The 12,906-nt window shown below is 35.3% G+C and overlaps 1 protein-coding gene across 1 annotated transcript in view; it reads left to right on the top strand.

Annotated features, from left to right (window-relative positions):
* The window catches only part of LOC143240874 (uncharacterized), a 48,117-nt gene that overhangs the window by 33,527 nt on the left and 1,684 nt on the right, over positions 1–12,906 (top strand). Inside the window, exon 4 of the transcript XR_013022011.1 lies at positions 7,144–7,295. The gene's annotated coding sequence lies outside the window, so the exon portion shown is untranslated. The remainder of the gene's footprint in view (positions 1–7,143; positions 7,296–12,906) is intronic.

Raw genomic sequence — 12,906 nt, 5'->3', positions numbered from 1 at the left:
GATCCACATTGCACTTTTCCTCTTTGATGCAGAGTTTCTGGGCCCCCTCTCATTTCAAACCATTTCTTCCCCTCAAGGTGAATTCCTGTTTGTAGTGAGAGGACTTTCCCAAAAAGGTTCTGTACTTTCAGTTTACCTCCTGAGATCTAAACATCCATACACGTTTGCTTTACTTGGCAACCCATGAAGGGAGAAAAGAATCCTTGTAGTTGAGGGGTCCAACCTTGAAGCACCACTTTGGCCTTGAATTCCCATAGATAGATGGCCTTGGGGTGACCTGCCCTGGTTTATTTGGCTGGTCCACTTGGGCTAGGGTCAACAAAGTAACAATGTTAGATGCTCTCAGCAGGTGTTGTGAATATTGTGTCTGATGCTGGTGTTTGGGTATGGTGCACATGAAACCCTGGCATTGCTGCAGTATCCTTGTTTTGCATTGCTTTGCATCACCTTGTAGAGCTCCATTGTGGGTGAGGACAGTGGGCACTTAAATGTTCTTATTTTATTATAGATACTCCCATTCATGAAAGAAAAGAAGAAAAGCATTACGGAAAACAGCCATGTATAGACAGGGCAACTGTTATATAGTTACCATCAAAGTCAGACTCAACACTGATTTCTGATTTTACATTCATTGTCTGAGAAATATTTAGGGCAGATGTTCCTCTTTTCATTCAAAGGAAATTGCAGATGTTTGCTGGCTCCCCCAAGTCAGTAAAGAAGCTATGTTCAGGAGACATCTTAGTGGAAACATCTTCACCACAGCACACCGAATTCCTCTTGAAGTTGAAGGCCATGGGTGAAATACACATTGGGATTAGTCCACATGCAAGTATGAATTATTTCAGAGGAGTTATAGTAGCAAGAGATTTTAAAGAATGTTTCTGAGTCTGAAATCCTCACGGGGCTTCTGCAGTGCGCCATATCTCCACTCGGAAGGACTGAGTAATGCTACCTAGAAATGTACTTATTGTGGTGTTTACATTGCCACTATCAAGGCAGGATACGTAAATTGTAAGGTACGGCAATATATTCCCAAACTTATCCAATGTTTTCAGTGCCAGTGCTTTAGACATTCAAAAACCTTTTGTCGTGGATCTTTAACGTATGCTCGTTGTGGTGGCAAAGACCTCCTAATAAAAAAAAAAAAAAAAACAGAGCGGTTGTAAGGCAAATTGGAAACACGCTGTTAACTATACTATAGTGATTCAACTCCTACTTTCAATCTTGCCCCAAATGCATGGAAGAGAAAAGAGATGCAATGTTTAAAATTGCAAACAATATTTCTTACTCCAAGGCTTGGAAGTTATTGCCCTCCACTCCATCTTGGGCATATATTGCTGCACTCCATTTCTCTACTACAGTGGAAGTGCAGACAGATGTTTCCCTGCCTCCAACAGAATCGTTCTCCAACTATATGAAATCTTTTGCCCTTTGTGGGTAAGAGAGTAGATTAAGTCAAGGTCTACTTCAATCTCTGGACCCACCAATTCTTCCAGTGACTGCTCAGGTTCACTTTCTTCAGCCCCAGAATGTCGAACTATTATTTGTTCTTGACCTAAATCACTGGACTCTACTTAATTTATGAAAGTCAAAAGACCTCCTAATAAAGAAAAACAGAGTGGTTGTAAGGCGAAATGTTCTCCATCTAAATAAAAATGGCTACCATGATACAATGGAACTGTTAAGGTTTCCATGCGAATATAGATGACATTAAGGATTTAATTTATTCTTATCCTATGTGTCTTTCCTTACAGGAAACGTTTCTGCAGCCTACAGGTACAGTAACCTTTCAACGGTTTTCTTTGTACAGAAATGACAGGTTGCGTGACAAGTATAGATGGTCTAAACGTCAATTGGAAATTCAACGAAACTGTAAAACAACAAATCTTAACTGACCATAGAACACATTAACGCTAGATCATATGAGCTAAGAGCTACTGGTTAGAAAATAACCTCTTGTCAAGTTTAAAGAGGACTTTTAAATGGCGATAACTGACATTTCTTTGATACCTCTGAAGTATATTAACTGCAAAAAAAAACTTGTGGTATTAGAGGTATCAATATCTTCTGTCCCGAGTTATCTGCAGGTGATGAACACTAAAAAAGTTAATGATACAGGTAGCAAATTACGTGAAGTGGGCAAAGCATGTGTTACAGAGACATTCTTTGCGACAAAGTTGCACCTTTTTAAGTACATTTCATTATAATTGCAGTTATTTTTCTCAGCAAATTAAATGTCTGTTTTTTAAGTGATGAACTATACATATTCTTAAGTCCTTTCGTGAGAAGAGAAGGTTTATAAAGATTCTACTGAAACAGTCAAATAATAAAAGGCTGACAAGAATAAATATAACAAATAATATTTTAAAGAGAAAATAATTGATATTGCAATGAAATACAGAAAGCCAAGTGTCCATTTTAGTACTTCTTAGTAAAACACACCATGCTTAAATCTAGTAACTATTACTTCTGAAAAATAGTTTGTTTTGTTTTTGAATTTCGCGCAAAGTTACTCAAGGGCTATCTGTGCTAGCCGTCCCTAAGTTAGCAATGTAAGACTAGAGGGAAGGCAGCTACTCATCACCACTCACCGCCAACTTTTGGGCTACTCTTTTACCAACGAATAGTGGGATTGACCGTCACATTATAACGCCCCCACGGCTGGAAGGGCGAGCGTATTTGAGAGCTGCATGGATACATTTAAGAATTTACTGAACTTGTTTGTTTGCAATTAAGCAAAAAAACTATACAGTAGACTATCTTTACTCTGTCCTCGACGATTATCGATACCCGGTTTCCAGCATTGTAAGTCCAAATATACCGCTATTCTACCGAGTTGAAAATATGTTAATGCCCTAAAGGTTGAATAAAAGGGCTGTGATACTTTTTTGCAGCAGTGTGCTGTTCCTTGACGGTGTCCCTGTGTTTGTAAAAGACGTATCTGTCAATTTCAACAAGAGTCAGTAAAAGTACTGAATGTACGCCTGTAAGTAGAGAACAGAATGGAAAGTTTCTTAAGCTGTGAAACAATTATTGATACTCTCACATGACGAGACTGCAGTAGAAAGAGACTTTAGTATTAACAAAGAATTGGAAAATATGAATTATAGGTCCTAGTTGGTCATATAATTGGTCGTTACTATCTGAAAAGTGTTGAGAATTTTCAGTGTTGAACTAATGGAACTGTTGCTGTCAACCAAAGTGTATGGTATGAAAAACACCTTGATGAAGAAAACACAGGCAGATAAAGCAAAAGAAAATATGGTGGATAAATTACTGAACTGAGGAAGAAGAAAAGAACTAAATCGTAAACCAGAGTCTGATGGATAACTGTAAAAAATTGTGGCTTGGTGTTTACGACTCATAATCGAATGGTTCTCGTGTTGCTTTGCGTGAAATTCAAAAACAGAGTAGTTGCAAGTTTAAGGTTGACCCGCCTTATTCCCTTGTCAAAACACTCCCATTTGTACCACTTTAACTGCTCAGGACTAGCATGCCTTCCAGGTCGAAATGTATCAACATTCTCATCTAACTGTACCACTTCTTACTGGAGTTTGAAAACATTGACCCTATGTTCCTTGAAAAGGCACGACAAAGACTGAACTAATTAGCGTCTAAGATTGTCCCTGGATATATTCTAGCGGTTTGTCACTAAGATGGACTCTGAGTAAAATCTAGTGGTTAGTCATCATCGTTAATAAGCAAAGCAAAACGAAGAGTACACAACTTATAGTTACGTTTTATTATTAAAGTATAACGTATGAGTGTATATTAACTTGTTAGATAGTCAAAGTTCAACCCATGACATATCGCTGACCACGCTCCACACTTCTACCCATTGGGGTTTGTTAATTCTTAGCAATCTTAATATTTGTTCAAGAGAATTCGCATATCAGGCGGCGAGTGTTACTGATTGGTTTTTCCCTTCGCTGACCAGCAATTCTAAATTAGGAATGCCAATTCTTTGATTGGATAACGTTCCCCTACAATCCACACAAAATACTATGAAAACCGACAATACCAGACATACAGTAACGTGAAGACGGAAGACTTTTGAAACCTCGCCCTATATAGTTGTGTTTCTACAAGAGGCAGTTACCGTCCCTTCAATTAAATGTCACCATTAATTAGGAAGAGCTATGTCTGAATCTAAAAAGTCACTGATCTAGCCTTTTACTTCAAATATGTATAAAGTGTAAGAAATAGTAAAATACTGTAGATTTTTAGTAAATAGAGTAATGGAATACTGTACCTATATAATTTAAGGTTAATTTGTATACAACCTTTCTACATGCAATTAAGATTTCTTGGTTATGCCATTATGACAAAACGTTATTCGCGCGTAAGGTTTGTCGGTGTCATATTATAAAAGTTGTAGGGGGGAATAACTTTTATTTGTAAACAATGAAAAATATATATATAAACACCAGTTTTTGAGTGGATTGTTTTATTTTTTGTTTAACTTACAAGGTTTCGATCAGTCGGGTAACTGTTGTCTAATGTGTGAAATAGTAAAAACATACTGAGCGAGAAATTTATTCAAGTTTAGAAGGCATACAGCGTGACACTTGTGTTTTGGTTTAATTATGTTGTAGGGCACGGATAATTAACGCTTCTTTTACTTCTCTACTAATAAAGTTGTTTTCATTGCATAAGATTTTAAAGTTATTAATTGCTTATTATTTCGTTGTGTGATGAGGATTGTTATGTTCTTTGGTCTCAATGTTTGCAGGCCCTATAGGTTATCAGGTGGTTAGGGCGCTCGACTTAAGTGCATTGTATTAAAACGATTTTATAACGCTACCTTACAACGCGTCTTGACAATATTTCTGAAGCACAGTTTACATCGTAAAAGGTTCTGTCAATAAGTATATCATATATAAAGCACACGATTCTTTTTGATGTTTCCATAATCTATCTAGTGTACGAATACAACAGTTTTCCAGCACCCACTTCAACATTACAATAGAAATCCATAGGCTTTATGTTTACCGATTTCAATACTTTGTCATTGTAAGAGATAGTGTAAATACTCGTGTCATTCTACCGCTGTTTGAGACACGTTGTGTTTGAACAATATGTCGTGGTAGCAACTCATGCACGTATGGCTTGTGTGACCTTTTTTCGAGAGCCTGGCATGGTGAGGTGGTTAAGGCACTCGACTCGTAATCCGAGGGTTGCGGGTTCGATTCCCCGTCGCACCAAACATGCTCGCCCTTTCAGCCGTGGGGCGTTATAAAGTGACGGTCAATTCCACTATTCGTTGGTAAAAGAGTAGCACAAGAGTCGGTGGAGGGTGGTGATGACAAGCTGTTTCACTCTTGTCTTACATTACTAAATTAGGGACGGCTAGCGCGAAATTCGAAAACAGACAAACCCAATGTTCGAGTCTCTCTTCACCTATCTAAGTGCTATCGCATCGATCACGTTAATATTTGTAGATTCTTCCCGTTAAAGTTGTCGGAATAAACCTTAAATGACCTTTGACTTTAATGCCCTGTTTCTGAATAACTTTTAAGTATTTTTGCTGTTTTTTATGCTTGTTTCCAAATGATTATGGTTACATAACCATGATATTGTATGTGTATCTGAATTTGTGTAGTTTGTTTTCTTTATAGAATGTATGGTATTTTCCCTTTCTTTCTCTATTATTGAGTATATTTTTATTTTTTGTTAAGGTTTCAGCGACAATATGTGAAGGGAAGTGATATTTGTTAGTAAATGTATCTGATATTTATTTTACTTCATGTTGAAAATTACCGATAGTGCACAAGTTGAATGCTGTGTTGACATAATAATATGTCAACTTCTGACGACTTGAATGAGTTGAGTCCAACTTTATATCGTTATCATTACTGGATTTGTGGAAGGTTTTCTTGTTTAAAATGTTGAAGTTTCTTTATGTTATGTTTACTTAATTTAAAACCTGGTTTTCATTTTCTTCTTCATGAGTGATTTTGATGTTAGAGTGAATGTTGTTTAAATGACTGTTGATGGTTGTTGTCTTCAGGTTCATAAAATACATCATCGATGTATCTAAACCAGTGTGTGGTTTGGTTTGATGTTTGCGCAAAGCTACATAAGAGGTAGCTGCGCTAGCCGTCCCTAATTTAGCAGTGTAAGACCAGAGGGAAGGCAGATAGCCATCGCCACCCACCGCCAACTCTTGGGCTACTCTTTTGCTAACGAATAGTGGGATTGACCGTAACATTATAATGTCCCCACGGCTGAAAGGGCGAGCATGTTTGGTGCGACGGGGATTCGAATGCTTTAACTACCTGGCCATGCCGGGCCAAACCAGTATATGGAAGAATGTAAAACTGTTTTAATGGCCCGACTTTCTATTTTGTTGATAAACATTCCAAATAATCCAGGTAACACAGGACTTCTATTTTTTCATAAGTTTCATCTTGATAGGTTAAACATGTTTTTAGTGTAAAGTGGAACAAGTTTCAAAATTTCTTATGTAGAATTCAAATGTTTTAATATTTAATTAATTATAAAAACCTTGTCGAACTGTTTTATATGAAATTGATTTCCAAACTTTACAAAGCTAAGCGCCTGTTTACGTTATGTAAACGCCAGGTAGATTTAAACCATACACAATTCAGTGTAAAATAATGCCGCATATTTCTGGCGGTTTCTAAAAGAAGTTGTGCTTGTCTAACTCAAAAATGATCTTTATTTATTTTTATTACTGGATGTTCTTTTAACAGTTTGATTATATTATTCAAAGCGAACTACAAGTTCGCAAAAAGCAGTTATGTATATGGCTTACAAAGTAAAACAAATTCCTGGAACACAGCAATCTTGAGTTACACAGAAACATTGGGTCGTATGTTGGGTTTTAGAAAACGCCCTTTTCCTTCAGCGTTTTAAGCATAAAGTAGTTTATAAACATCAATAGTGACTAAATACTTTTAATAAGTTACAATCAAAATGTGAAATTAACAGTTAACATTTTTAGCTGCAACTTTCAATGGCATTAAGTCTTTATTTAATAATATTGGCATTAGGAACGTCAGTACTTTAAGTTAAACAGTAAATTATGTGTGGAAGTGAGTTTGTATTTAAAAAAACACGCACACACGTAGTTTTTACTTGATGGTATACAGTATTACTACTGCGATGTCTCTCCCGCAGGGTACCCTGCTGGGACAGAGCCAAGTCTTCGAATTTACGCTGCTAAAGTCAGGCGTTCGATATCCCTCAGTGGACACAACAGATAACCCCATGTGGCTTTCTATTAGCAAAACATACACCCGTTTTCCTGCCCTGTTTGATGATATTTTAAAGTAAAAAATATACTGTTCTTCGTGTTAATGTCCGTGTATTAATTAAGCTTGTCAATGAATTGTGTTCATTTTTTTTAATGCGCGAGTGGGTGATACTTGTAACTATACTTGTGTCGAGTCAGTTGTGACTCATGTCTGCTGGTGAATGTTATGATGTATAAAGACTGTCACTGGAACATAGATGCTTTATTAGGTTGACCTAGAGTTGAAAATATATAGGAAAATGACAACAATATGTTATATTTTCACTTTACGTTCCACTTGCTCTTTCAAAATAATACATTGACCGTGACCGTGAGTAAATGTTCGATAAAAGGGTAAAACGATTACCTCCACCCAGTAAACTTAGTATGTTTAGTGCCTTTGCATATATAATATGTCAGTTACTTCTATCATTTATCGGGCTCTCAGCTTAGAAGTAAGGTTTGACAAAAAACAACAACTAATGTTTGAGTCTCTCTTCACCTATCTAAGTGCTATCGCATCGTTCACGTTAATATTTGTATATGCTTCCGTTAAAGTTGTCAGAATAAACCTTAGATGACCTTCGATTTTAGTGCTCGGTTTCTAAATAACTTTTAAGTAACTTTGCTGTTTATATTATGTGTTTTTAGGCTTGTTTCCAAATGTTTATGGTTACATAACCATAATATATTAATTGTATCTGAATTTGTGTATTTTATTCTTAAAGTGCAGTGCTTGCTTTCCGTGCACGTGCGGAGTAACATTCTAAACGTCTGATATTCGTACACGCCTTTGATATTAAGCTATAATATTTATGTGGCTGTATTGTAAAGAAGTTGGAAATCTGATAGTTATTTCTATCATTTATCGGGCTCTCAGCTTAGAAGCAAGGTTTTGACACTTTACTCTATAATATGAAAGATCCATACAATAGTTTCGGATGTCCACGTGGTACTGAATATAAATGCCTCTAGATACGCTCATAAACCAGATTTTATATAAATACTTCAGATAGTACATTGTGTGTAGGTTCTCGTTACTAATAAACAAGCAACATTTTTTCATTCTAAAATTTTGAGACATCCCCCGAGTTCTATGTACTACGTCTGCCTCTTATTTATTTTCGAGAACGAAAAGTCGTATTTAAAGTATATACTATGATTTCTTACTAAGCTGTTTTAATTAATAAATAATGTATAAAATTTCATTACATTTGCTCCTTTAATCAGCATATAGAAAATTATAAAAATTTTCAATCATTAAATATATATTTATATAAATAAATTATAAATGAGCAAATTTTTCTTAACATATAACCGATCTAAAGTAATAAACTGGTTACTCTTTCGATAAAATTAGTTAAAAGTTAAATACTGGCAGCTCCTTTATAAGGCTAGTGTCACAAGTGGATGAGAATGGTGAGCCATTCCACTTCGACGGCATGGCAGTCTAGCTCAAGTTAACCCCCTAACTGCTACCAGCTGGTACCCATCATATAGCTGAGCAGACTAGAAGTAGGGTAAAGCTCAAGGACACGACAGCATGACGCGGGCAAGCTTTGAACGCAACTCACTGACAACGAATCCAAAATGAGAAGCCATGCTTGCCCCTTTTGTTTAAATAAAATGGAGAAAAAGACAGAATATAATATTTATAATGAGTAACTAATGGTCGAAATAATATATGATTGTAACTCTTGTAGTTAAAAACGTGCCACAGTTAGTCCTAAAATAATTCACTTCCTCCAGTTGTTCTGAGGGCATGTAACGCTAAATATCAGGATTCTATAGCCGTGGTGAGAAGAGACCATTGCATAGCTTTATGATTAATAAATAGCAAACAGTCCTCAAATGCAACAAGTATCAAGACAAAAATTAACATTCAATTTTAATAGAGAAAGACGGCTTTGACTCGTTATACTTTTTGAAATTCAAATTCAGAAAGTAATAACTACATTAGTTTGAAACTTGCATTTAAAAGGCCAAATTTTAGACCTATTGGGTTCTTGTGTTTCACCGGTTTTCGTAGTTCAAACCATGTCACTTATTATACTGTACGTACAAGTAGCTGCCACTCAGTGGTTCAGCGGTAAGTCTGAAAGGCTCATAGTACTAAAAACTCAGGTTTCCATACCTGTGGTGAAAACGGCACAAACAGCCAATTATAAAGCTTTGCGCTAAACAACAAACAAAAAGTAAAATTTTTGCTTCTCATTATCCAACGATAGATCAACCAACGACTTCTAGTATTAAATACTTTATAGCTAGTGACTTGTAGGAGACAAAAGATAGATTTGAATTGTTATTATTATTTTATATTTTTATAAATGTGATTTTGAGGCCGAAATGGACATATTAAAAATAATATGGATGGGAGGAAAAATATACAATTCAGGATAATTTATCTGATATTTTAGACGTATGATTTCTGGTGATTCGCTCGCGTTAAACGTTAAGAAATAACTATAGCCAGTTTATAAGAATATCGGAAATATATAGGGGAATAACAAGAACATTTTGTATTTTCTCTTTACCTTCCACTTGCTCTTTTAAAATAATTAATTGATCGTGACTGTGAGTAAACGTTCAATGGATGGGTAAAAAGATTAAAGAGTAGAGTAAAAGAGCAGCCAAAGAGTTGACAGTGGGTGGTGACGACTAGCTTCCTTCCCTCTAGTCTTACACGTTTGGTATTCTTGCACGCATTTAATATTAAGCTATAATATGTACGTGGCTGTATTATAAAGAAGTTGGAAATCTCTGAGAAGTCTGCAAAAATAGGTTTTAATGACATAGTAATTGCTAAGTATTCAAAAAGATGGGGGTCTGAAGTAACCGGTGATTTGAAGAACTTGTCTCAAGCACCAAGAACATTGTCCTAATTAGTAGTAACTCTTGCCAGATGTTTTTGTATGTGAGTAAGTGAAGACACATCTTGAAAACATCCTGAGAACTGTAAACGTTTGAACATGCTCAAATGTTTACACATAGAAAACCTGATATAAAAAAAAAACAACAACTTCGGGTTTACTGAACAATTTACTTATAGAAAATATACTATTTACTAGAAGCTGCTTTTCCAAGAGGAATTAATTATTTATACCCGCTAGTAACAACGGAAAATCAAATCTCTGATTATGTATTTGTGCCCTTGAAAATGTAATCATGTTTACTGGATTGTGATTAGGTCTACTGATTTCCTTCTTTCTGGATCGACTTTGAACTAAAAGTGATTTTAAGGTATGTTTACATTTAAAGAAGTCCAGATAAAATGCTGAATTAAGAAAACGCAGTTGGATTATAATAATTTGTGAACTTTCAGTTAGTTCAGATTCTTTATACAGTCAATAACGCCACCTTGTGATCTTTGTTCGATTGTAACATACAGACAGTGTTGAATCTTCGAGAAAAGGATATTACGCTCACTATTGTTCTAAACGTGGAAGCGACTTGTTGCTCTAATATTCTCTTGGGCAGAATAAATACTATTTCCTTTTCAGAACAAATAAATAAGACAAAGCAATCTAAATTACTTTCTTGGCCACGTGTTTAGATAGCCTTCGAGTAGCTTTGTGCAAAATTCCAAACAAACACACATTATACAATATTAACAGTAAAACATTACATGGAAATAACCTATCTTTAAAAAGACCCGGCATGGCCAGGTGGTTAAGCCGCTCGACTCGTAATCTGAGGAGCGCGGGTTCGAATACCTGTCACACCAAACATGCTCGCCATTTTAGCCGTGGTAACCTTGCAATATGAAGGTCAATCCCATTATTCGTTGGTGCAAGAGTTGGCGATGAGTGGTGATGACTAGCTGCCTTCCCTTGATTTTTACGTTACAAAATTAGGGACGGCTAGCGCAGATATCCCTCTTGTAGCTTTGTGAAACATAAAAAAAAAAACAATTCTTTTAACAAATAATAAAAAAGAGAACCCTTTAATAGATAACGTATCAATACATATTAACGTAGAAAAATAAAAAATACAGAGGCACGCTGTTCTCTTTGAGAAAGGGTACTAAAATAAATACTAATTAATAATGAAACGTAAATAGGAAAGAAAACCAAATTTTAAAAACTCTTAAAATAATATTATTTAACAATAATAAAATTGCTTTCTCTAGAAAGGAGTATTTTAAAAGTTACATCAGAACATTGACGTATAATTTTTTTTATATATATGAGATATAAATGAGACAATATACTTGGAAAATAAATAAATGAATAAAACGTTTCCTTTTAAAGAAAAATCGTGTATTTATCAATGCATTAAAATATAAAAAAATAAATAATTGTGATTAGTTCGTGTGTATAGGCAAGCAGTGTCCTGTTAAATATATAAAGTATGGACGATGTATACCAATTTGTTCTACTAGTAACAACAAAACAGGAAAAAAGGCGCATTTAAAATGTGCATGTATATACATAGGTACATCTGTAGAGAACAGTAATACTCAACAGTTTAAGTAAAATAAAACAAAATGGAAAGGAAGAACTGCGTTAAAAACAGCAAATTCAAACCTCTGACTAATAATAATTTATTATAAACAAAAACAAGCCCAACTAAAATTAAAAAATGCTGCACCAATCAAAAGGATCCGAAGGGTGCAGCCTGTTATATGGGGTATAAAATGCATATAAGGTTTTGGAGGTGACGTAGGAAGTAGGACTCGCATAATGGTGGGGATACACCGTCTAACACTTTTAACTTCTGTTCCCCAATCTCGTGAAGAAATTCATGAATAATAAAAAAAAATAAAAGAAACAGAAATTGTGAGAGTGAAACGTGGGTACTAAAGACCACAACGTTCCACATCTACATCACCCTTCACTACCTCAGACAGTTAGGGGAGGGTGACTGTTCTCCAAAGTAAAGAAGAAGAAGATAATAAGGTACCACCACTTGGGGGTAAATAAGATAAACTTACTTCCTGAAGTTGGCAGTCCAGTCCCCATTATGGTGGTAAGGCACTATTTAGTAGCCCAATAGACAAATTACACTAGTATAGAGAGTTCTAACCAGTTACCTGAACTAACAAATTGAACTCCCGCCCACCACTCATTAAATCCATTGTAACTACCAATTATCAGGCGCTAAACAAGCCTTTATATGCGATAAAGTGTTTATTCACACAAAAAGAGTGCTAAGTTGTTAAGTTTGATCATATTAACAACGAGAAATACCAGAAACTTTTAGTAAAGTTTTCTTAATTTTTACTTTTTTATATTTATCACAGAATATTTTAATAATTTTATTTAGATTTTCTTTATTAAATTCATTAAATATTAACTTTTGCATCAGTATTTCAACATTAAGAATAAAATATTTGCAGCTTATCACAGATTTTACAACTATTCAAAGTACCTCCAGATTTGATGGTGTCACATCCACCAATCCTAACTAGAAAATTTTTCTAGTCCTCCCAGTGCCTTCAAGGTCATCATCAGTCAGTGTGAAATCTGTGGCTTTAAAAGACATCATTACTAACCCAGTCAATGACTTTGAAAGCTAATTCATATTAGAAGCTTCAGCAGTCATGTTTCCTCATTCATGGGTTTAGTGGCATTAAACATCAGTGTATACCAGCATATTCCATCTTCTCAATAGTTTCAGTGAATAAAATCTTGGGTATCCTGTAGCAG

This window comes from Tachypleus tridentatus, chromosome 13 (genome assembly GCF_004210375.1).
Source record: "Tachypleus tridentatus isolate NWPU-2018 chromosome 13, ASM421037v1, whole genome shotgun sequence".
Classification (NCBI taxonomy): domain Eukaryota; kingdom Metazoa; phylum Arthropoda; class Merostomata; order Xiphosura; family Limulidae; genus Tachypleus; species Tachypleus tridentatus.
The sequence above is the reverse complement of the archived record's forward strand: the minus strand, read 5'-3'. Positions and strand labels throughout refer to the sequence as shown.